Source organism: Polyergus mexicanus, unplaced genomic scaffold (assembly GCF_030449975.1).
Source record: "Polyergus mexicanus isolate NDT 795.1 unplaced genomic scaffold, iyPolMexi1.0 SCAF_8, whole genome shotgun sequence".
Classification (NCBI taxonomy): Eukaryota; Metazoa; Arthropoda; class Insecta; order Hymenoptera; family Formicidae; genus Polyergus; species Polyergus mexicanus.
In genome coordinates this window covers 3,368,648-3,395,446 of record NW_027223328.1, presented here as the reverse complement: position 1 = coordinate 3,395,446, position 26,799 = coordinate 3,368,648, and the positions used below count along the sequence as shown (strand labels likewise).

Here is a 26,799-nt window from a genome sequence, read left to right as displayed (position 1 = left end):
TCTTATTTGACGAAAAACTCGCATTCTTTGCGTAGGCACGTAGATTCGAGGTCACTGGAGAGAGAGAGAGAGAGAGAGAGAGAGAGAGGGATGGATGCGATTTACGAAAATTTCAGGTTTATTATGTGGTCGTGTAGGGTGGATAGGGTATTATCGATTTATACTTCGTTCGGCTTATCGCAACGACACGTTACGGTTCATGGATGATAATCTCAGGGTCTCTCGCTTCCTCGAACGCTTGCCATCGCAAATTGCTGTCTTTGTTTTCTCTTTACCCTTCCGTAAACCTTGGCCCTTCTAACGCTCACCGAAATTACGCTATCGAATTAGACGCATTAGACGGTGCGCGGTGCTCTCGAAATCGACAAAGTTTCGCGGCTTCTTCCCTTTATACATATCGTCAGACTATCGACATACTATCGACTTTCCGAAAATAACTCGGGTCGACTGGAACCTCGAGAAAATCGAGTCCTCTTTTTCTTTCCCTTTCTCGCGTTGTCCCCCCGCTCAGCACGATATGCAACGAGATATAAAAATCTCAGAAATAAGAAGTGAATATATAAGAACTCCGTGCACGGAAAACCATGTATCAATACTCGATCCGCGGAATCAGATATCCTCTTATGTTCCATATATATTCTACTTCTATCCAACCATTATATACATTTACTCTTATTACCCTTATTGATCTCTTATAGCAACATTCGTGCATATCTTGCATCCTTTAACCGTATTTTATTCCATTAATGATCTTATCAATATTTACAAATTCAAAGTTTAAACATTTTCTTTTATTAAAATCTGGATGTATATAATATTATAATTAATATAAAAAGCTATTGTAATTATTAAATTTTATGAATATTGATCAATTTTACAAACGTCTCTCGCGCCAAATTTGTCCCTTCTGTTTATGCTTATGATTTCCATCTCATGGCAAAGTGATCCGATTGAATCGTCTGAGAAACTTCGCTTTGAGTCGTGACGAATGTTCGATTGGATATTCACGCAAATTATTACGGAAGCTATAGTACGTTGCCAGTCCCTAAGTGATTGTTGGCTTCGCTTTAATCTTGAGAAAGCCAAAGTACACTCACCGCGTCTCTTTCCAATCTCCCAACACCACCTGTTGAGAGAGAAAAGTCCTTCCCGAGATTCGTTGGTGCTCGAGTGTCAATGATCTGAGATCGTGTTGGAGTATGATAATGTACAGGATAGTTCAAAGTTATACGGCTTTATCATGAGAAATATTCTAAAAACAGATGGCGCGAAAAATGGAAAGTACCATTATTAATAATATTAATTATATATTATAACCCTGTAATTATGTCTTGGTTTACATTCGGTTTAAAACCAAAAAAAAAGTACTAATAAAATTTTTTTTTTTTTCAAATACAGTCTTGGAATTCACCGCAAATCTTTTCACTGAAGCTCTTAAAAAATGATTCATGAGCTCTGGAAGAGGATCAATAAATGGCGTAGTAGACTTAAATGGTGCGTCAATATTTTTGTAAGAGTTTGAAAAATTTGGAATATTTCTTTTTTTTTTTTTCACGAGGCTTGCAATAGAAAAGCGTCAAAAGCTTGAAATATTAAAGATACGTATATGATTTCATAAATAAACATGTAATATTCAAATCAACCATTACTTAGCCATTAATTGATTAATTTCTAATTTAACGAAATATTTTATGAATTCTTGCAAGATCTGTAATTCTTTGTGTAAATTATTTTTACAGAGAGAATTTCAATGAATATGTTCGTCTTTCATACAAATATCACGATTACATTCTGATATCGAATATTACGCTTCCACGTCGAGAAGTTCATTTAGAAATTTGTCGATAACGTTTCAAGTGATTAGAAAAAGATTACGACGAAATGATTCCTTTCTGTCTCCGTTCTTAAACGCGGCTTTCTCTTTCATGTTGATAGCTTCATTTCCGGTACGATCGGATACTGTTTGCGGTTTGAGTAACCTTCAAAGGATGCAGGTAAACGAGCAAGATTTATTGGTTATCGAAATCAAAAAGCATTGCAGATCTCGTTCTCATGCTTATTCCCATGAATTTTTTTGAATTTTCAAGTTCGATTTTGGATATTGCGGTAAAAACAAATTTGCTTTTGTAATTTTAAACAATTCGTTAATTATTTTTTATTTTAAAATCTTTTATACTCTTGTTTTGTATGTATTTATTCAAGTGATTATTGTTTTAATAGTCGCGCGATTTTAATTATCCTGAAAATATTGAAATAAATAATAAACAAGGATATACAGGGTGGGGCGCATTTATATTGAGACACTTAAATATCTAAAAATATTTAGGTATCTCAATATAAATGTCCCACTCTGTATATATATCAATGATAAAAAAACAAATATTTATATTTAATAAAGTCAAATTCAATGAAATATTCTGCAACACAAAATTCTTTCCAAAATAAATTATTTAATTAGCATATTATTGGAGATCTTGGGAGTATAAAAAAGATTACTTTTTCATGCGGAAATCATGTTAAATACGATAAGTAAATTTATATAAATTTATGCATATTAATTTTCTATATCGATAATCTTTCTTTCTCTCTCTCTCTCTCTCTCTCTCTCTCTCTCTCTCTCTCTCTCTTTCTCCGGTTAATCTTATGTTGCTTGGTGAAATTGAGTAGCAGGATTTACCACCCACGCCAGCAGGCTTGATATGTCAAAGGAAGTTAATCGCTCCGAAAATTTGCGTCGTCGTTTCATTCAATTTGCGCAGTCATCTAGATTATGCCGATGCTTAAAATCGTCGTGATTTGGTGATATTTACCGGAGAAAATTTTTCTCAAATTTTTGCCTTATTGTTTTCAAATCCATTACTCGTCATATCTTGGAAAAAAAAGGAGCGCAGAATTTTTTAAATATTAGATTTTATATGTTTACGTATTAATTTATATATTTCTAAATAAATATCATGTATACTATCAATTAAATAATTAAATTTACATTGATTAAATGGTATTCTCGGTTTGTTAATCTTTAAATTGTACAGATTAAAAAAAAAAAAAAAAAAAAACCAGAAAGCAATACATGATTCAAAACATTGAATTGCCGGGAATTGTGAAAATTTTGAAATATTAAATTTAAATTCACAGCAACCGAGTATTTTTCAATAAATCCAAATTTAAAATATGGATTTATAAATCGGACACGGCACAAAAATTAAAAATGTCCATCTCGAACCACGCAATATTTTGATATATCCGCGAGCGCGTTGAAAATAAATCCACGATTGAAATTTATTCACTAGCTAGCGATGCAATGTTTATTATGCGCATACTTTATATTTACAGGCCCCAAGCGATGCGTATTATTCTCTCGCAGCATATACATATTATATTACGCGGATTATTCACCAATAAATTGCTGTTTCAATAAGGTTATCGTTTATTGAAAGAAAACGATTTTCATCTCGGAAGGTGAAACTGTTGAAGAAGAATTTAATTGAATTTCGAATTTTTATGGCTTTTACAAAGAGCATTTATCAAACGTTCTTTTAATCGCAAGTCTGTGACAAATTCGTAGTTGGTTTTCCATTAATGAAAATTATATGGCGAATTTGTCGATTAAATATTTGTAGATTATTATGAAAGATTGAATTCCCATTAAAATTTCTCTCTTTTCGTGTGACAATAATTGAAAAAATATTCTACATATAACTGATTAATTAAAAAATAAAATTCTTATATTCGTTATCGCTTAGTATTCATGATTGTTAATGACATAATAATACAATATATAAAATGCTTTTAGGATGCTTTGTATAAAAGCAATTTATTAATTTCTTATGTTTATATTAAATGCATACAGGGTGTAACGGAGCACCCGGGGTTCCATTTAAAAAATTCAAAGTGATTTTTATACAACCTTGACGGTGCTATTCAAGGTCATACTAATATTATTATTAATATTAATGAGCCACTTAGAGCTCTACAACCTTTGCATGAAATATTTTTCACGAAAATGCGTCATTTTCTCAAAAAATTGCTGATACGGGCGCTCTGTTACACCCTGTATATTGTGTTATTTTATATTACCGATTTCGGCTGTTGATTCTTTAATAGATGATAAAATTTTCGAAACACGTATTCTTTCTCTCGTTCGATTTGATCGAAATGCGATATAACAGAGGGAGGAAATTTCGATAGACGCCATCAAATTCGACGAGAATTTTCGAAGACAATCGATATTATGTCTAACCGGGAAAAGAAGGAACTTCTCCCCTATCCCAAAAGAATTTCTCCTCGCGTGGATTCTTGGGTTAACAGAATATCAATCATATTTCGTGCTCCCTAAGGGAGAAACAATCACAGAGAAATTATTCTGCCAGCTATTTTATCACCGCAAATATTTCACTCGAGGGACTATTAGCGATATCGCGATTGATCCGGGTCAAAGTTTATCGGCCGTTAATCTTGATTTCTACACCAACAATCCTGCATACGGCGTTTTCGCATTCTCGATCATAGGTTTTTGACGGATTCTTTGACCAGTTTGGAGAATTTTCGTCCTCATTCGACTATAATGTGTATCAATTATATAATTTTTATCAAACTTTTAAGAGTCAATTTTAGATATATTTTATAATTAATAGTTAAATAAAATTCTAAAATAAGATTAAATAAAAATTAAGTTATATATATATTCGCGTCTTTAGATTTTTAATCCTTTATAGTTTAAAAACTCTCTCAATATCTTGATGTTAATAATGTCTTACACAAAGTTTAACTATAATATAAATTGATCGAGAAAGCAATATAAATGAAATATCAACACATATATGCGCATTTTGCTTTTTGAAAACGATATGCGGTTGTAATCACTCTAATGGACGCGCGCCAATTGAAAGTGGTTTTGACTGAATGCTCACTAGAATATTTGGATCTTGTTAATAAAACTTTCAAGCGTGCATTTAGCATTTCCGTGCTCGCTTCGTTCGATTAAAGGTTCTTGTGTATGTAATTTAGTTTTGGAAAACACGAGATCATTTCAAGAACTTTAAGATATATTTTCAGTGCGTTTTAAATTTGTTCATTAACTCCTTTACAAGCCTTCGCTTATACATTTCGATTTCTGGTGTATAAACATCTTGAAAAAGTCTCAGTACTTTATTTCTCATAATTACACGAGTAATTAGTGTGAGAATAAGAAAATACAAATTACATTTTCTGTTCAAACTCCCCTAGAAAAAATAGACCTATATGTAATTATATAAGATCATATGTGATCTAAGCATAATAATTAAATCTAAAAATTTTATATAAAATTACGTATGTTCAGATGTTTTCATATAACTAATTATTGTATATACGTTTATATTTATATCTGACCATATTATACCATTTTTTCTCGGTTCATTTAAATTGTTCAATTTAAATTATCATAGAAATTTGCTGTTGACATATATTAATTTGTGTCGACAAATATTGAAATTTATCGTATATTTTCCACTTAAATTCATTTAAATTATTATAGAATTTTGCTCATATTGATATACCTATTATAATTTGTATTGATATTTGGCAATTATTGAGATTTTATAATAATTTTATTGCATGATTTACACCATTTTTAACTGTTTCTTATAAATAAAAAATATTATTCACTTTAGAATAGTACATTGTAAATAATGATAGGAAAATATATATTTTAAATCGGCTTTACTTTTAATTACATCTGTAATATATTTACCTGCATATTCTTTTTGTAACGTGTAGTAAAAATTTAATACACGCACCACACAAGAGCTTAACAAAATAAAACTAAAAAAACATATCATCTGTTGTCTTTGATAGATTATGACATTGAAGATTAGATTAGATTGTAGATTGAGATTAAATTAGATTTGAGGGTTGACAGTTTTACTGCAATTGATCGATGTAGAATCTTGGATATAGTACAGGTTTAAAGCAAAAAAAAAAAAAAATAGAGAAAAGAATTAAGCAAAACCAAGAAGGTGATTGAAGCGCGCGCTGTTCGAGCTAGTAGTAAAGGAACGCTATTAGCCCGACGGTCGAAGTAGTTGATCTATACTACTGATTTTTTTTTTATTACTAATGAAAGAGCGGTTATTCGAGATGATTGTTTCGAAAAGTCCACATTTTCCTCGGCGATGGCGGTTGTTCTCTGTCACGTGATTGAATATTAGTCGAAATTATCGTCGATATTTTGCATTTACACCAATGACGATCGCCGAAAGGAATAGTAGATAGGACGGTACTTGCTCTCCTCCAGCACGATCGAAGCAGGCGAGCGAATCGATCGGGAAAAGAGCGTCCGATGGATGGATACGGCCCGAGGTTTTCCTTCCCTCGAACATGTAAATCAAGGCCATTGACGAATGCGAAACGCTTCTCTGATTGAAACGCTTCGCTGAGTTAAAGCAGAAACTGAAAGGTTTACTGAAAATGGAAAATACTAGTCGGCCCCTATCGTGATTCGCGGCCAAGCAAAGACTTACGATTCGTTTGGCGAGTCGCTTTCGCGTTTACATCGCTTAAAAAAATCGAGCCCACTTCCTCGCTCCCCGGGGTTAATCGAATCGACCTCAAAACGAAACGGGCAATTCCCGTACATATGTACGTACGTAATGAAACGCCGAGAATGGCACTCAGCGTGCGGCTGCGCGAAATCTCGATAAAAGGCGTCGCTCATTGTTTTTCTCGGCCTCCATCTCGCTCACTCCTACCGTTTCTCGGTAGAATTGCTTCGTACCTCTAATGGAGTTCCGAGCACAATAGCGGTATTGTATAGCCTCTTTGCAAGCCTGTCAGGCCTCTCTCTTCCCGGCCGGTTCGCTCGCCCGACGAATGCTTCGACCGTGCCTGAGGAGAGAAAGTACCTTCGTGCCTACCGTCCAATATCGCGCAACAATATCGTAGCTTTGCCAAGTATTCAATCGTGCGATAGAAAACAACCACCATCGATGCGTAATAACGATTGTTACTGAGAAAATTACAGACTTTTTACGACGATTATTTCAGAAATCCTCTTGGTAGTCGCAGAATCATTTTTTTCTTGTCGTTGCATTAATAACATTTTTTTTTTTTTTTTGCTAAACTCGATAATATTGTGCATTACGTATAGTGAATTTCATTTCATTAAATTAATTTTATTTTATTACAATTTTATTATACATATTGCAGAAAGAAGACAGACAGAATAAATGTATAAATTGAAAATTTAAAAAAAAGTAAAAGTAGAGTTGAAATATTTTCTTATCATATATATAATTTATGATGACTTGTAATAATTTATACTTTTTATATATACGAATCAAACTTCCGTTAACCAGACCCCATTATGAGAAATCAAATTCGGATGTATAGCATAATTAAGTTCTGAATTATTACTCTAATTCAGAATTTACTATCTTTATTATTTATTGGAAAATTAATATTAAATACAAAAGTATTGATTTAACATTAAACTAGCACCTCCACTTTTGAGAAATACTTATAATAAATCGTAAATAAGAAGAAAAATATATCAGAATTAATTGACAATTAATTACTCAAAGATCTCGAAATATATAAAATCTTTATATTTTTAATTTAGATCAAGAAATAATTGAAAATATTTTAACATCTATATCGCCACGATAAGCTCAAGAATAAACTATGTTAGCGAAAATTAATTGCTCCTCTAATTTTAGTATTAATTAAAATGTTTCCCGTGTTTATTTGCTGTTGAGATGCTGACTTATTAAATTATTATTGTACATTCAAATTTCTCATGGTGTGGTGGAAATGCAAGGTTAACGGAGATTTCAATTATTTATTTATTGCGTATAATACACGTGTGACTCACAAACATAGGCCGTCTAAACATAATCTGTGATCGGAAAACTTTAAGCTTTTACATCTCATAATGATGTAAATTGAGTTACTAGCACAAAAATAAGCGAGTAATTATAATTCTGTAAATGATAAAAAAATAAACTTAACAAAATTATAATTTACTCACTCCGCTATCGCACCTCCTCGAGTCTTTTCCTTTTTTCTCGTTCCTTCTTCGCTGCTTCTTCACTTGGCACTCACAGGACACTCCACTCGCGAAAACACAGTTAATTACGATCGCGATTTATGTAGTACTTTAGGCGTTAATTGCATCTGACTGCAAACTTTATTTTATATTGCGATTTAATAACCTGAAAATCATGCTAATCGTAATTTATGTTTCTCTCCGCTCTCGAAAATTACAATCGAATGCTATTTCTATCGCTTATGAATATATTATTATGAATAATCTCTTCTTATAACTATGATAATCGTAAGGAATTGTCGCTTGATATATTTTAGTATTTGTCGCGATTATACATGTACATTTAGAGATAATACAAGAAGAGACGAAGCGTTTCGCGTCTTTGTATCTCCCCACTTCTTCTTGAGTCTCGTCGTTAGAATGACGTATAAACATCTGGGGCATGCGTGTATTGTTCATAAATAACGGGTATAGCGCGAATTTAGTCGCGTAAATTTCCAATGTCGAGCGAGCGAATCGTAACTTCGGGTAATCGTGATTTTTGCGTTCTTTCATCGTTCGAATTCACACGATGTTATCTCTGTAGCTTACGAATAATATACGCACGCATTTGTGCGGAAATTTTACTATCTTTTACCAAGATTAATAGTAATTATAATGATTGTAATTGGAATTATCGTATTTTGTATTTTCTAGCTATTTGCAATTTCCGAGAGCAGATAATACTTGTATGGTAATTTTACTCTCTCTCATTGTAATTAATCTCTCATTGTATATAATTATTATAAAAAATTATCTATATATAGGATGGCCCACATAACTCTTAATAACTCGATATCTCGAAAAATATGGCATCGATTTTAAAGATTTAGGTGTTGAATTGTACGAGTCTGATGAGCCTTGAAACATGAATTTGATAAAAAATATTTCCGATAAAAATAAGTTGTTTTCTTTCATAGAATCCAAAAATGTAATTTTGTATAGAGATTTCTATTTAAAATTTTTAAATTAACCACTCGCGCGATGAGGGTTTAGAAATCAACTCGCATTCACGTTTGAAGACCCATACAATTCAAGACCTAAATCTTTAAAATCGCTGGCATAGTTTCCGAGATATCGAACTATGTTCGATACTTAAGAAATATGTATGAACCACCCTGTATATATTTTATATTTTCTAACTATCTCGATCGTCCTTCGCGAGCATAATAGAGATTAATATGTATACAATAATATACATACATGTAAGAAGGCACGTAAATTTTGCGTGCTGGTGTTTACACGCCATCGCTTTGTTGTCATTCTTACGACGAGACTCAAGGAGAGAGGACAGATAGACGCGAGACGCTCCGCACACATGTTCTCATATATTTCTCGCGACAATCGTGATTTTCGGATATAAAATCGCAATATAAAATAAGTCATATGCTATGAACGAAAGTGTCATTATGGAAAATGTTGCGTGATCGTTGTACTTTAATCATTAGTATACGCGCGATCGTAATTAATGTTTTCGCGTTAATTGTACGTTTTTTTATTTTCGTGGCAGTAACTCAATTTGTATCATTTTGAGATATAAAAGCTTTAAGTTGACCAATCGCCAAATCATAGATTGTGATGTTTAGACGATCTCTCCTATCTGTAAGTACGTAGTATTAATGATTACGTATTTCGAGACTTCCGTTAATCTTCTCTATGAGAAATAGCGGATGGAATTTTGGATGTGGCATAATTAAATGCTAATTTATTGCAAATTTATTATGCATTTATTCTATCAATTAGCTGGAAATTGAGATAAAATACGAAAGTATTGACTTAACATTATCATCCCAATTCGGAAAAATACTTATAGCGAATCATAAATAGGAAATAAATATCTTAAACAAATAGCTAATTAATTACTTAAAAGTACCGCAAATAAATATGTAAAGATATTAATTTTTTTTAATCTACCAAATAAAATAATACAATTGTATAACAATCAAATAGTTAAAAATAAAAAAATAACATTGGCATTAAATTGTTTTCTGAATTAATTGCTACCAAAATATCCTTGTTTCCAATTTATCTCTCGCCAAATAAATTTAAAAAAATAATTTAAAAGGCTCCAAGCGTTCTCCAATGAAAAATCAATTTAATATTGATACATCTTGAGAGGAAATAATTCCAAATATTTTAATATAATTGATGAAGCTATTATAATGGCATTAACATAATTTATTCAATAGATGTTGAAGCATTATTTCTTAAACTTATTATACATATTTTGCGAGTACACAATTTTGTGCAAATTTTTATAATAGTTTAAATAAGTTTGAGTGGAAAATTTAATTTCAATTTTTATATGCAAATTGTATTATATTCGGATTAATCGCTCGTATGTGTGTGTGTGTGCGCGCGCGCTTGATTGTGAGAAATAAAATGTCATGAATTTCTACAATTATTTTATGCGATGCGTGGTCGCGAAACCGGTTAGCCGGACTAATGATATTCTTTTACTACTGACAAACACGCAGCTCGCAAGTAGAGTAGATCAATTTATTCGGAACCCGCAAATGCAGGTCAAACCAGATCTTTAGTACTAATATTCTCTTACTATTAAATAACTAATTAAATTTAATTTTTGCATTAAGTGGGATTGTATCACGTGTTAAGTCCGTGCACAATTTTTTTCAGTTTATTTCCAAGTTTTATTTCTAGATTTTGTGCAAATTTGGCTGCAGATGAATCTCTCTTCACTCTCGATTTCATTCATATTTGATTCCGCTATGCTGACACTTATATCGGTTTGACATTTCTTTTTTTTTTTTTTTTATTTCCGCCATCCCGTAGAGCCAACGTAATGCGGATTATTTGGAAATATTCCACGTGTGCCGTGTCAAACGTGTGCTTGTCGAGTGGTCATGTAACGGCTCAACGAACTAACGTATTTCGAGATGAAAAGCGATTAATGACGATACTATAAAAATATTACAGCTTGCGGCTGTTAATGTTGTATCTGATATGAATATTCAATGAGAGTAATATTGTGTAATCCACGTCGATATTATACAATTTAAACAATTCTTTTTTAACATACTAATTTTTTTTAATATTATGTTTTATATTTTCATTTTTATGATATTAATCTTGAATTGTACGATTAAACATTCGCCGAAGTTATTGTACGATATCGTTGAAACGTACGAATTAAAAATATAACAATCAATTGAAAAATTTCTGCGCGATTTTGTGAAATATCAATCATGAAATGACATCAATACATTCTAAATATCGAAATCACGGTATTCAACAATCTCAATGGAAAAGAAGCGTAATATCGGAGAATTACGAAAAAAAAAGAGTGAGAATCGCATTCGAATTGAAAATAATTTCGATCGATTTTTTTTTTTTTTTTTTTTTTTTTTTTTTACAAATCCTGAAAGATATTATTGAAAATTTGCACGCTTATACACAATTGTTTCGATACAATTCTAATTAAAGTACATACGTTTTCTGGCTCTGGCGCGCATAATATTTCAATATTACGATGAAAACTGGAACGTACCCGGAAAGTTGGTCGCGAAGCCGCGACACAAGCAATCGCAACAGCTGACATCCAACGTACGTTGCGAATAACCGCGTGTTTCGGCCAGATAATTTCGCGAACGCCACGATTATTAAGTACCCGCCGAACTCTCTTTTGATGCATGCGTTCGTTTATTAGAAAGTCCGTGGAATTCCTGGACGAGTTGGCTGTCTCGAAACCTCGCGCGTTCGTTTCGCCCGGGTACTTGCGCGCGGGTTTCACTCTCAAGATTTTATCCCGCCCGAGTTGGGAATCCTTAAGAGGAAGGTTCGCGCCGATAAACTTAAACTCGCGACATTACTCCCCCCCCCCCCTCCCTCTCTCTCTTTCTTTTTTCCTATATCTCTGTGTTTTCGATAGCGACATTTGCGTTCTGGCTTTCCGCCCCGGCAGTGGATGTGTTTTAATTAGCGAAGCGTGATACGAAGCGCAATGCGCGGGTAATAATATGGAATTGAGCGGTGGAGCTCATGCGCGCTTCGTTGCGGCCCCAAGCCCGCGTTATTTCGCGATGAGAAATTGATAAAATGCGCCGGCGATTTATAAGCGCGTATATGCGTAAATTGGAAATACGCCGTGTGCCGGTATCAATGCCACGTCTGGTACGTATTTAAATTCATCGTGTCCTCTCCTTTCTTTTTGTACAGCGTGTAACAGATTCCGTTGACTTGCGCGGAATGCGATGAAACGGATGTAAAAGGTAATATGATCAATTGAATAGATGAAAAAACTCATTTCGTCCAGCCTCGGTTAGTAATTTGAGTAAGGAATGTTATTCCGATCTCTCGTATAATGAAATATTGATGTACATAAAAATTATTAGTACAGGCAGACGAGATTTTAATATAAATGATTATTAATACCAGTTAGTATGATTAAGCGAACTATTAAACTTGAAACTTTAACGCCATTCGAATTTTATTTAAATTTTATTCAATTAATTCGAACGCCCCAGCACGTTTAAATTAATAAAAAAAGCTGAGGAAGGGACACAAGATAGTGGATCGTATCTATACATATAATGAAATGTGAACATTTCGGGTCGGAAGAGTATTAGATTATTATTAGATTATTAAAACGGCCAAAGGTCAGTTCGCGTCCCCCATGGTTATTTTTGCCGATGGGGGTACCTGATATAAAAATAGAAATTAGAATAATAAACGCCTATATCGGACACCTCGAGACCACGTAACTGGAATGATAATTAAACGATCGCAATGAACGATATAATAGCGCTGTTAAATACGCTCCCCGCATCCAATCCTCTTAACGTATCCGTAAGCCTCGCTTATGCACAAGTTGTTCACGAAGTGAAGTAAGCCTTTGTCATTAACATGTTTAATATTGCATCTACCCGAGCTAGCGATCCTCGATCGCGAATGAGCCCAAATAAATTCTTCGTAGAGGATCTTTTTTCTTTTTTTAATGCCAAAGTAGAGAGACGTCGAAATTGTAAAATTAAATTAATAAAAACGCAGGTATAAATAACGATGGAGAGAATTTTTTAGAAACTTAATTGACCAAGGGAGACAGAAAGTAATTTATCGTGTTACAAGATAATATCAAAGGTACAAGGGATGTACGAAAACGCAACGCGAAGAATTATAGGATTAGCCAACGATGGATATTGTCCCTTATTTGGTCTCGCGACTCGAACGTTAATTTTATCATGAAAAATAATGAATCGTTGTCTGGGCCGGATTAGGGGACATTCTGACATTTCGCGGTATAATTATGTCAAAATTAATCTGCCCTGTATTCCTGCAATTTGCAAAATTGGGAAAGGAGAGAGCAATTTAATATTTTATTTAATATTTAATATTTTATTTAATTATACATTTTTTTTTCAATTTCAAAAACTATAGTACGATTTATTTTTTCATTGTTAATGCTTTTAGAATTGATTCTAGATTTTTGCAAAAATCTGGTTTTAACGTTTTATAAAATAAATGCATATTTTCACAAACGGTAGAGTTATGGAAGTCACGTTTTTTTTTTATAAATAATCGAATATTGTAATAGATTGAATGTACAATATTTATCATACAATCGCGTACCAACGAAACCTGTTAATATACATTCTTATTGGTTTTACTATTTCGGACAATCTATACAAAATGTTTTGTCATAAACTTGATGTATTTAATATTAGAAAATACATAAATAAATGAAAAGTATAAAAAAATATATAAAGGCATTGACGTCCGTTTGTTTCTTGTAGTTTTCTCTCTCGATTGTCAAGATATCGTAAATAGATATTTGTAGAAAATAAAATATAAAATGTAAAAAAAAAAATATATATATTTTATTAGAAATTTTCTTCGATATAATCGTGCTATTCGTTATTTATTATCAATAATTAATCGCGCGCGCGCGCGCGCTCGAAAATCGCTATCACGGGCGGCTCCTGTGTCGGCTTCTCGGCGAAAGGAGCTCGTCTGGGCGAGAGTCTGATATCACTAAGGGTGCAACGGCGCGAGTGTCGACCCAGTTACACGCTGGTCTGGTGGCTGACCCACTTTTTTGCGGCCACGGCGCTAACTCCGTCGTCGGCGGAGTTCGCTTAGGATCGCGTGTGCGCCTACTCGGGCGTGCGTTGTAGAGTAGCATAGTTCGGTTTAAACAGAGAGAGAGAGAGAGAGAGAGAGAGAGAGAGAGAGAGAGAGAAGTAGCCAGCCAACTCGAACACAATATCGGGAACGCACGGTGTAGAACGATGACGCGCGTCCCGTTGTACAAACTGCCCGAGCACACGGCCAACAGGTTGTGCGCGTTCGCATCCCTGGCTCTCGTATAAATAGACACAGCCGGGATCATCCCTGGACCGACTGCGAGCCGCCCCCCGACTCACCCCTTCCGTCCCTGTCGTCGCCGTCACTCCTCACGCGTCCCTGAAACTACCCCACTGCCATTCGGTCCGTTTTTCTCTCTGCGGTCTTTCTTTTTTACTCTCTCTCTCTCTCTCTCACTCGTTCTCGGTTTATCGATAATCGAGATTTCTCACGTAGCCGGCGATCTCCAATTGCGTGGCGTATCGCGTGGCAAAGGCGAGATTCTCCCTTTCAATTTCCTTAGAGAGGAAAGAGAGTGGGTCGTTTATTTTTGTCCGTTTCCGGGATCGTTGCTTTCCGGGAACATCGAGCAGTGGGCTTCCGGTGACGGTTATTCATCGCGAGGTTCTCGCAAAATACTCGGGTTTACTCGTAAGTGTCGAATCGTGTAATAATATTATATGTTAAATCATAGTAACGTAGGAAGCGAATGTAACGGAGGGTGAATTCCATTAGTCTATGAAAGTGTGGAATGTTATAGGGAAAGTATGGAAATAGGATCCAACAGTGACAACTTACTATTGGTTCGAAGAGGTGACATTAATTTTAATAAAATAATAAATGTAAAATTAGTTTGCCAGTTTTTGATTTAATAATTTATTTTACGATAATCTCCAATCATTACTTTGACACATTTTTTTTGTACACTAAAAAAATAGAATATTATAAAAAATCTCTATATATAAACCTTAATACCTGGTGTGCTCGATGGCAACATTACCAACTGAAAGGGATAAAATCCCATGCGGCTTTTTCGATTTCAATCAATTTTGTGAAAAGATGAGAATTTTCGTTATTTGCAGTACACTAGCCGGTATTATGTGATTTATTTTCTTTGTTTCGGGCGGCTTTTGAGGAAAGAAACGTTGCGTCTTATATAGATGTCTACTAGACGATATTCCCTGCTCTTTACCTCGATTTTCTCGTAACGATCATCTATTTTCTATTCATTTTTCTTCGAAATCGACCTACTCGGTTCCCTAAACGTTCCCATATAACGAGATCTGTCAAGTCGCGAGATGTACTACAAGAATCCTTCAAATACATAACATGAACATTTTTCCATTTATAAGTTTCCCCTCCTCATCTTCTATTGGCCAATTTTATATTTCGATTAAATTTTTACTTTAGATATTTAATTTATCCGTAACGAAAATTTTTCATTTTCTCTAATACTTAATAAGCGTAAGTTAACGTCGTGGTTTTCGAGAATATCTTTCTATTCTCGAGATATCCGCAATCATCCAAGAGAGATTCTTTAAAATTGGTACTAGACTTGTTTAGTTTCTCTTTTGATATCTGTGATTAAACTCACAATAATTTTATAACAATTCTATCGAAGCGGTTATTCGAGAAACTAAATAAATCAAGCGGTATGAACATTTAAGAAAATAAGAGACACAACTCTATACGTTGAAACTTTTCTTGTTACATGGAGTATTGGAAAAGAGAAGAAAAGACTTTCCCAAAAAAATGTTTCAAGCAAAACTTTGTTTCATCTCGTTTCCATAACCATCTACTACTTTAAATATCTTAAATATTCAAATTCAAAGCCACATATATGAAGCCTTCGAGAATTATATTTTTTTATACATATCTATTATAATTAAACCTGCATGAGTGATACCGCTGAGTTTGTCAGTAGTAATGCGAACTAACACATTATTACGCACAATCGTTCCGTATTGGCTTCTCGTCAAACTGAAGCTATATACAAAGAAAGATGCATCAGTTGTTCGCGAATAGTGATGGGAGAGGGAGAGGGATAGGAGATGTACGTAGCTCTAGAATATGCCTATTTATGTTCTCGCGGAGTGTTGATCGGTTTTCTTTATATCGTCGGGAAAATGACCGTTTCAGGAAGCATCGGTTCATTCATCGTCGCGCGTTTAGCTCCGCATCTCTCTTCGAAAGTAGGACTCGTGCGAAAATAGGACTCGATTCACACATGTCGGAGCAAAGAATTTCTACGTTTACTTGTACTTATTATCAGTATCGGAACCAAGTCGCCGATCTGTCAAATTTAAAATGAAAAAGAACGTAAGAAAACAATATGTAAATAGAAATGCGAAGAACATCTTTATATCTGTACATTTTTTATAAATATTTTTTATAAATTTCCTATATACAGGGTGGCCCCGAATGTTTCAGCCAGACTTTGAGATCTTATAAGAAATTTAATTTCTTTTCACCTTTTGCTCTTCCTTTGCATCAGAGGTTTTTGAGCGATAATTTCTTAAGGAAGCATCTTTTGACCCATGTTTATAGGAAATTTTTTGTTCGGAATTAAACTTCCTATAAGATCTCAATGTCTGGCTGGAACGTTCAGGGCCACCCTGTATATAAATATATATATGTAATAATATTTAAAAATAGATTTTTATATTATTAAGAATCTCAATTATATAACTCATATCATATAATCCCCTTTAAAAAAAATATTCTCTCGTTAAAGCATCCATATTTGATGGAGGCACGAAAAAAATTTGATTTCAAATATCTAATATAAAATGGAAAATGGAATTGTGCCGAGATTTTCCAGAATTCGAGGTAACCGATATGAAAAATGACGTCGCTATCTATAATAAAGGCGATTAAGCGTTTTGCGGGTAAATAACAAAGGAGAGGAAAATCCATGAGATTGCGTTATCGTTGACGAAAATTTAATTGAGGCGGGGGAATAATCCGATCGAGTAGAAAAGTTTCTGGAAAAAATTGATCAGTGCCTAAAAACCATCCAGTTTTTCCACTCAAAATTTCTCTGCCATTTACTTGCCAATAATTAAGTAATAATATTTTTTTCAAAATCTCATTATCCGATTAATTCAATTTAATAAAGTGTTTAATTATTTATATAAAAAAATAATAAGATTTTTAATACGATATATTCGTTTTGGAAATAATGTTAGTCGATGAACAAAATACCTGGCTAAATTTTTTCCAATTTCTTATATAAAAATTGGTCATTTATTATCTAGAATTTAGATAAAATTATTATCCAGTAACTCTAGAAATAAGCGTCGACCAAACTGATGAGAATTTGATTAAATTTAACTGGCTAAATACTGGCTAGTTACTAGAATCATTATAATCATTAACTAGGCAAATTTTGGAATTTTTTCTACTCGGGAAATAAAAGCGGAAAATTATCGCACTTTTTCCTCTCTCTATCTCTATTTCGTATTCATTATTATCCACGCTGCAATAGATTATACGATATGACGCGTATATGTAAACAACAATTTTCTTCGTACTGTAACCGCCTAAAGAATCGTATAACTTACGCAGCTCCGTGAATTAATTTGCGCCGTGCTTGATTTATTGGACGCAATTATGAATTTTTAACCGATTTCTTCTATCCTTTATTATCTGACAGTAAATTACTCACACTTGTAAATGACCATCATCGATTATTCCGATATAAATTACGAGGCAGCGATAAAAATATGCAACTTATTGACATAGAAAAGTCGGTATTGACGTGAGAGTTGCATATCGTAAAAAAAAAAAAAAAAAAATTTATATGTCATACATACGCGGAAAATAATTTATTGTTTTACTTATATAAAGAACTTTTATCATATATAGGTTTTTTTATATTATATTCTCTTTAATATTCCGCTACTATAAATTTTAGTATAAGAAAAGAGAATAAAATTCAAGAGGATAATAAAGGAGAAAATTAATTTTCAAGTATTTCTCTTTTATATATATGCGTATCTTGGAAGTAAATTTCGAAATAATCTTTACGGCTGGCTATGGCCAATCACGACTACTTGCTGAGCGTCCTAAATCTCGATTATATTCTTAATCAAACGTCGTCTCTAGATCAAACTTGAAAAATCAATTCTTTATTAATTATTAAATAAAGCTCTTTACTATTTTCGAGAGTTTATATAATAGTTAAACACGATAATTTATTAAACTCGAATTTAATATTTATATTTTAAGTTTGTGATTATTAATATGAATCATAATTATTTATATACAACACTGTTTTTAACTTATTTTATATATAATTATTATTTTAATTTTCTCCTATCTATATCCCTGTGAACTTATATACAGTTGATATCTTCAGTTAACTATACACTCGCAGTGTATCAAAGCCAAATCAAGCGACGGATTGTTGTCACGGACATATATAGCGTGATGTCTAAAGGGTTCGAATGCGATATAATCAAGATTGCAATACCCGACTTTACGAACTCCAGATTGCTCTCGCGATGCGATTTACCACCGCTCCCGTCTACTAATTCGCACGTGTCGCTCCAAATTGACATTCGGGACTCGTCGCGTTGCTGTAACATCCTAAAACCTTCTCGACGTTTGCGCGACGAATTTTATACAAATCTTGCATGCACGTTCTTCACGTTCTTTCGTTTTTCTCGTGTAAAAGCAGCCGCGACGCGTTCACGGCGTGTTTTTCAATGAGGGACACGCAGCCTATTTAAAAGCGAAAAGAAAAGCAACAAGTGAAGAGGTAGGAAGAGAAGAGGGAATGTGTCGTCTGCCACTTTACTGCCACTACTACCGCGTGTCCTCCAAACCCACGTGCGTCAACGCTCATTTGACACGAGATAAAGTCTGATTAGACTTGCTTCTGGATGTTATCAAAGCTAGCTCGGGTAATCCTAAAGTAAGCCTACTAAAATTTTCGGGTAAAAAGAGATGCGATTAAAAAGCATAAATATAACTAAAACAATTAAACGTAAAGAAGGTAATTGAATTAAAATAGATTAAAACTGTTACAAATTTTTCATCCATTCAGATTTTTATTTTTCTCTTTTCTACAAGATTTTTTTCGATCGATTATATTTCTCTTTAATATTGACATGTGGTTACAGCATTTTAAAAGATAAATCATGTAGCTTGCGAATGAGATGAAAATTGAATCGCGTATCGAAATGTATCTTCGATTTACATTACACGATCGTACGTTCCGTCTAGATTTGTGAACAGTGTGTCTCGGGACACGCTTATCCGATTTATGAATTTATGACGCGAAAATCTCGCACCTTCGAGAATTAATGTAACTTAAGAGTTTATGACGGGTGTTTTTCTCATATATCGACAGACGACACGGCTGCCAGTGTATCAGCCGTTCGTATCTTCCTATGAATTAAATATGAACAGCTGGGATTGAAACGGTGCAAAAAAAAAAAAAAAATGCAGGCAGCCATGGAAAATATCGTCTGATTTATACGGGCGATGTAAACGCAGGGACTGCATGTTTAAATAAATAATAGACTTTATAGTGTGGCGCGCTTTCACACACGATGTGACTAGATTGAATTTAATTATAGTTGATTCACACGTTACGATAAATCTCCGTTCTTATTAAATCTCGTCATATTGAATCATAAATAATTGTCATTGTGAAACGCGTGCATATTAAATTATATTGTAATGTAATTGCTTTACATAATATTAACACGCTATTAAATTCGTATTCGTGCTACAATAAATTACATTACTTCATCGGAATAACTCTCGTAATATAATTAGCTATCGTGCAAAAATTATGATGCGTATCACGGAATGCAAATTTGCGTTTGCGTTGAAATAAAAGAAATGTGAAATAAATAATTGATTAAGATTCTTATATTTCGTCGACTCTACTTAAGTAATAATCGCATAATTAACATTTTTTTTTCTTTCTCTTTCTCGTTCATTCTTAATTTTCTTGATAAAGTATAAGAAAACTTCAAATTTTCTTTTTAATCAACGATAAATCGGCAAGGGGGACAAAATGTCGTCGCTATTGCGCAAATATCGACCCGTACACCCGCTCTCGTAACAATTCTCTCTCGACTGGTTCGTAAATTGTAATTTTTGGAGAACGCTCGTGCCAAATCGCGCGTCGCAAACTTCGATACCGAGTGTATTTTCTCTCTCCGAGCGCGTTTTATCCGGATAAAACTTTTCTCTCTCGCGTTTCGCATCCCAACCCGACAAAACAACACCTCTTCCCGAATCCTTGACGAGCCGTAAACCCCCGTTTCCCGTTTCTGCAAGAGTTATAAACTCTCGAGGACCTACGATGGCATCGAATGACACGCAGTGAAATAAAACTGAATATACAGGTGAAAGTGCGATTAAATATCTTTTTTCTTTTTTTTTTATTGATAAAATATGGCCGAGTTCGCTGTTTGTTGTAACGGCGTGTTGTAAGAGCGTTAAACGTCGTTGTAAATTTGACGCTTTCCAGAAAACAGTCGAGAGCGTATGGCCCTTTGATGTTTAGAGGCACGCCGATCGTATCGTTTGTTTCCGTTTCTCGCAGTTTTTATTTTATTTTCTTTTTCTTTTTTGTTTTTTATTGACGCTACTCGTTTGACATTTGCAACGTTTGCACTTTGCTCAAGCGCGTTCCCGCGTATGATATCATCGTGATTCTCATCAAAAATGCAGACAAATTTCTACGATGCATTGTTGTACGATACATTATTTTCCTGAACAAACAACAATAAACGCATGAGTTGAAATAAATGCATAAAAAAAAAAGAAAAAAAAATTCATTTTTCATATTTATTTGCATTTTGGTATCTTACTTATAAATTGTAAAAAATAAATCGAGTAAGAGTTCAGTTTTAATTATTCGCATTCGTATACCTTTCGAAATTATGCAATAAAAAAATGAGAGAGAGAGAGAGAGAGAGAGATGTAAGCGCGTATAAAATTGTTTTCATGATCGAAATCGTTTGCGATTAAATTCATGAATCAATGTTGGATGCTAAGGCGGAGATCTCGAACATAGTTGAGAAGCAAAGATTCCCCGGCATAATCGGAGAAAAGTATGTATAAAGAGAGAGGGGAGGGGAGGAGCGAAAGAGGAAAATGTTTATAGATTGTATTCTTGTAGAAACTCTTGAACAAGATTATCGTTCCTTTCTCGATTCTTCTCAAAATAGAAAAGATCGCGATAATAAATCTGTCAATAATTTAATCATTATGTTTTTTTTTCTTTTACTAATTATGATACAATAGCTAAAAAAAGGAAAACGACGCCGAGATATGTACAAGGGAGAAATAATTGAGAGAAACATATAATGCGGAAAAATAGAAAAATTCATTATATGTACAAATATCTCAACTGGATTTTCCGTTTTGCTCATGATAGCGCTTCCATATGTAACTGTCTCTCTCTCTCTCTCTCTCTCTCTCTCTCTCTCTCTCTCTCTCTCTCTCTCTCTGCAAAATATTATATCTCTTATTCCTAACGGTATTTAACTTTATGAATTTATATTACAGTTTAAATTAACGAAAAATATTATTGTACTCCTGAGAGCAACTTCATTGCAATTATACGATTTTATGTTATGACAACTGTTTATTAAATCAAACAATTGTTGTGAGAAAGAGAGGGAGAGAAAAAAATGCACAATAAAAAGAAATAATAATATGAGAAATATAAATATAATCAGAGTATTTAGATATTAATACTTAAATTTTACAATAATTTAATATTAATGTAAAATCGTGTCTTTTTGCGTCTTTGTAAAATATATCGTCATTTAAAAAGACATAATCAATGTATCATGCTTTTTCATTTATCGAGAGACAGCGGTTCTTAGCACTTCTCATTACGCCGCGCTTGTCTCGAAGATTCAACTGACAATTCAGAAACTTAATGCGTCGTAATTTCCTCTTTTTTTTTAATAAAGCGAGTATCTTGGAATCAATATATTCACTTACGTCAGAGATATTCTTGGTAATTGAAATATTATCGGGCTGCGTTATATCCGAACAAGAAGTTTCTCTCTCTCTCTCGTGTAAATTAAAAAGCAAAACAATACTGCAAAATATGACTCCATTAGATATATACTTTATAATTCAAATAATTAGCATCGAACTTTGCTGGTTCGCGAATCTATAGGACAATAATTATTCAACATAATCAGGCGTAATGCGCTCATCAAAGTGCACAAACGCAGGAATCATTTTCGAGAAAAAAATACCTCGGAACACGGTATCGTTCCAGATGAGCGAGTTTATTATTATCCCTGTCTCGAACACATACGTATTTAATTTCGCTTCGCCGATGAGGATATCACATAAGATTTCTAGATGAACTCGCGAACGCAATACGTATAAGTACGGGCACATATTTTAACGAGAAGCACATATTAAAACGGAGAACTTGGTCGACGGTGCAAGTCGGCTTTTATACAAAGTTGAGATTTCCATGAATTCCAATTACGATATTAATCTTTAGTATATGTTCATCTGCCATGTATAGTGCTTCTCTCCTTTTATTGCACTCCGATCGAGTTCTCTTGCTTATAAATTTATTTCTTAGTTGATGAATTTAATTCCTCTCTAAACTTTGGTAAAATTAGGGAAACGAATTTAAAATTATCCATTGATGGATATTCTACTCCTATGCGTAAAATATGATCAAATAATACAAATATATATGAAGCACTCGCATACAAAATATATGTTATATCTCATATAACTTTTATATGATCACAAACTCACACCCTTTGAATTCCTTTGTCTCTCCTTCTCGCGACGAAACGAAAAGGTACAAGGTTTCGAGTGCGTTTGACGGGAGAGAAAGAGAGAGAGAGAAAGAGAAAGGGGAAGAAAATGAAAAAGAACGCGAGAGAAAGCTATTAATTATTTCAATTCAGTCGACAACAAAGCGCTTCATATGTAACGCGTTGTTGGACGAGCTTATCGTCGAGTTTGTTAGTTTCAATAGCGGTAAAATGGTATGCATTTACATCAAACCGGTATCAAAGGAACGTCACGTGGCTTGCAAAGGGCGCTCGAAATTTTAGCAAAGCAGCAAAGCAAAACGCTTTAATGTCAGGTTCCTAATTAGTGGTGGCGCGCGACGAGAAGTATGATATTGAATCATTGTCAGTGTTTCGGCCTTTGGCATATCTTCCATTTTGCACATACGATCGCCGATGGACGTTTAACAAAACGTGACGCAATCATAATCGAATTGATCCTCGGTAACTAACATCATTCTATTTAACAGCGATGTATTAAGGGGGAAAATCAGTATAATGGTTTCTTGTAAAATTTTGTAAAATTTCACAAATAATAGTTCAAATTATGTACTTTGTGACGTTAATAACGATGATTCGAAGAAAAATAATTATTTACCAAAAAAGAAAATTCTTAAAAATAGTCACCGTCACATTGATTTCCCCCCTTAATACTACCCGATCTGGCAGCAACGGAAAATTCGCCTCGACTAATTAATCCTGATTGACAATTATTTCGTTTCAATAGTAGCTTTGTTACAACACGCGACTTTTATTTATAAACTATTATATATTGACCCAATTTAAGCAGTAGCTCGTTATGGTACCATTATAGCCCTTCTTGTTACGATGCAGCTCTGTAATATTACAGCGCATTATTGCGCTTGTCAAAGAGTCCATTGAGAAGTTTATATAAGGTCGTTCATATAATGTCAACATCCAAGATTTATTACAAACTTAGTATACAAAATCGATTTTCCATAAATCAAAGAATATTGAACGAGTCACATCAATTAATATCATTTTTCGGTAAAGTAGTTAGTTCTATAACTAAAGTATATGGTTAAAAATATGCGCGGGAGAAACATTTCCCGTTTTGATTTCCTGATTTAGTATATTTAATAATTCTGAAAAGTTCGAGACTGTAATCGTCGGATTAAAACTTGTTCCGGCGCATAATTGTGGTACATGGTATTAACGAAATATGAAGCAGATAAATACGCGTTTAATTATAATTGCAAAGCAATCTCGCGCTAAATATTTGAAAATCGCGTATAGTTTGCACGTCGGCGTACGCGGGCCCAATTATGAGGTGGTTCCATTATGTGGTAAATTCACGATGCCGTGATTTACAATTAAAATTATAATATTATGTCTCATAATAATATTACTTCTCTCGATTGGTTATATGAAAGTAGAAGTTTGCGAGATGCATCTCCATCGTTTATATTGTATAAAATATATATGGAATTATTTGTATGCTTTATATATATTTAATTTTTTTAATTCAATAATCAATTCTCACTGTTTGGTTGCTTTATGTTAATTATCGGTTCTAAAATTTAAACTCTAATACACTAAAATATTTTTCGCTCTCTTCTGGAGTTTTTTAAAATTTCCATAAATCGATGAAATCGAGTAGAGAGCATCAACGTTTCTTGTTTCCCCGAAAGATGCAAACTTTTGTCAAGAACGATTTTCCAATTCTTTCAGTTGTCAACTTTCTGAAACTTGATCGAAATTTTACAGAACGACTCCTCGGGGGACCTTTTTAAAATTCTTAATCCACGGTGCCGTTTGAATATTATTTATTTTAAAGAACGTAGAGCGTATTTAAAATTTTCTAGAGAAAGAAAAAAATATTAGTTATGAAAATAATATATTTGGAAAAGAGTAATGATACAATTTGTTTCAAAATGGGAACAATTCAAATTTAAGTTTTCCGCGAGAATTCAGAGAAAGCCCGCAATAATTTTTACTCGCGTAAGTAAATGTGAGTAACTTAAAGTAAGCTTAAATATCCTCAATAAAATAATCAGCTTGAAATGCAATATTAGTTTCATCGTGACAGGCGATTCGATATCAATGTTTCAGATTCGTTTCATCCCTCCGTAATTTTTAACATCGAGGGCAATACTTGTCCGGAAATTGCCGCTTTCCTATCTCGGGAAAGAAAGAGTCAAAGTCAAGCCGTCAAAGTCACATTTCTTTTCGCGCACATTTCGTGACAAATATCTCTGTTTGATAATAAATTAGAATTGAATGATCATCAAGAATGTCACGTGCATAGCGATATTGCTGAAGAATTTTACGCATGAAATCGTCCTCGATACCTCGACAAACATGAAACCTGTTTACAATCTTTCGATTAATCGAACGATAATTGCTTTCGCTAATAGATATTTTTCGTTTAAATAACGGGTTAAACGATAAAATCGTTGCGACGGTGGTGGAAAGGACGCTGTATGCCACTTGTTGTTTCAATTAGCCGCGGAGTTGAAACTAGAACATTTTAATCAGTGTGTGCACTGATTTAGTTCACTGACGAAGTTATTCCGCCGCTTAAACGGATGCGTGTATGCATGTGCATGTCTGTGGTAGGCATTGACATTTCTGCGTACACTGCACTGAGTTACACGGATGTGAAAAAGTTCACAAACGCACCATCGATACCGTAGGCGACATCAGAAATTTATGCGTTCGTAGTTGGAGAGTAATTATCGTAAAACGTAAAAGACCCATCACTTTATGCGTAGTTATTTTACGCATCGTTTGCGAGAGCACATTTTATGATTACAGAGCGTGAAATTGTCAAGTTAAACGGGCTTTTAAAACAACATTATATATAATTCAACAGATAAAAAATCTAAGCATATGTTTGTTCTCACGCAATTATTTACTTTGATATACGCGATATAAAATTTTATATCCTTATTTATAAGAAAAAAATGAAAGAAAACTACAATAAGATAGTTAATTCAATATTTTTATCCAAATATTCAATCTTCGAAGTACGATGAGCTATTGTTGCTTCAGTCACACAAAGACTCCGTTAGAAAATTTTTAACATTATTCCTCTGCTAAAACTTATACCTTTCTCTTCGATATTCCTTCAGTCAATATTTCTTTTAAGTCGATCAAAAAATACACAAATTAATACATTTCTTATATATTGAATGTCTGAAAATTCGAATATATTCGTTTGTCAGCGAAGAACTAGGAAAAAGATGACGATACGTCAATGAACTGTCATAGTATAATTTCGGACAGTGACACAAAACGAAATATTATTTTTTCTCTAATAAAAAAAGCGGAGGATACACAGTTTTTTACATATAATACTTTACGAGTTGCAATTTAGCGAGACGCGATATAATACCAATTTCTCGGATCGCGCACGTGCGATAATATGTTAGTGTGTCAATATTTTATCGAAGCATGAGTGATTAAAATGAATTTCATTCAATTGTGACCATGCGGATTCGTTGCGAATAAACGACGTCCGTTTATATCGGCCTCGAACAAGTTGACGGAGATAATCGTGTGACATTGTGATTGAAGATTGTCGATAATGAACGTGTTCGAAGCGTTTATTTGTCGAATTTACGTGTGATCGTCGCGTTGTCGGTAACAATTACATCACTTCGTTTAACCAAATTTCAGCAAATTATTTTATCGCGCCATTTTGTAAGAGAAATCGCACGAGTTTTCTCACAATTGCGATTAACAACATCGTTAATATATTTTGCCTATCAATTTTCTTTAATCTTTAATCTTATAAATATTTCGAATGGATAAAGTGATAAAGAGATTACATTGATTAATACGATAAGGTTATCACATAAATTCATTACATCCTTTATCTGTATATTC

General features: G+C 33.6%; 1 protein-coding gene across 1 annotated transcript in view; it reads right to left on the bottom strand.

The window, feature by feature from the left end:
- Rsh (radish) overlaps positions 1-26,799 on the bottom strand; it is a 127,283-nt gene that overhangs the window by 89,808 nt on the left and 10,676 nt on the right. The gene's annotated exons all lie outside the window — the stretch shown is intronic.